Here is a 699-nt window from a genome sequence, read left to right on the forward strand (position 1 = left end):
AATAAATCACTGCAGTCTATTCTGCACAGCAGACTCTCTCTCTCTCCCTCCCCAGCTGTAGTTTTGGGGTTTTATTGTTTTATTGTCTAATATTTCAGTATTATCTTTGAACACATTTGAGTGGAATCTTATTATGACAGCACCGAACCCGTTGTACTGTCACACCATGAGACTGTGTTAATGATTATTTAATCCAACTTCTCGCAGTGCTGATTCACTTACATGTGTAAAGTCATTTGTCAGATTTTTGCACAATAGTGATGAACAATTAATGACAGAGAATAGGATTTCCTCATGATAAAGTCAATATGCGACATCTGTCTGCTGATCCGTCTGTCTCTAACTATATTGACGGAAAACAACAACAAATGATTTAAATTTTAAAAATTCAAATATTTTTTTAGAGAATTGAAAATAAAGGATTATAAAAAAATTAGCTTCGTAAAGACATTTTTAGGTTCTTAAAGCATGTTTTAAAGTTAAAATAGACACTGTCCTGTTTTTGCTCCCTGGTTTCTGAGTGCAGAGGTAAACTGAAGCCCCAAACACTCAAAAGCAGGAGCAAAACACAGTATACTATTTTTGCAGTCAACCACATGCTGAGAGTTTCCATGCTGAAGCTTGGGCATCTACACTTCCCTTGAACTGTACCCAACTTAAAAAGTGTAATAACATATCCTTAAAACTGTCTGAACACAA

General features: G+C 35.2%; 1 protein-coding gene across 3 annotated transcripts in view; it reads left to right on the forward strand.

Moving 5' to 3' along the window:
* LOC103386242 (cadherin-4) overlaps positions 1-699 on the forward strand; it is a 220,036-nt gene that overhangs the window by 214,561 nt on the left and 4,776 nt on the right. The gene's annotated exons all lie outside the window — the stretch shown is intronic.

Source organism: Cynoglossus semilaevis, chromosome 11 (assembly GCF_000523025.1).
Source record: "Cynoglossus semilaevis isolate Cse_v1.0 chromosome 11, Cse_v1.0, whole genome shotgun sequence".
Taxonomy (NCBI): Eukaryota; Metazoa; Chordata; class Actinopteri; order Pleuronectiformes; family Cynoglossidae; genus Cynoglossus; species Cynoglossus semilaevis.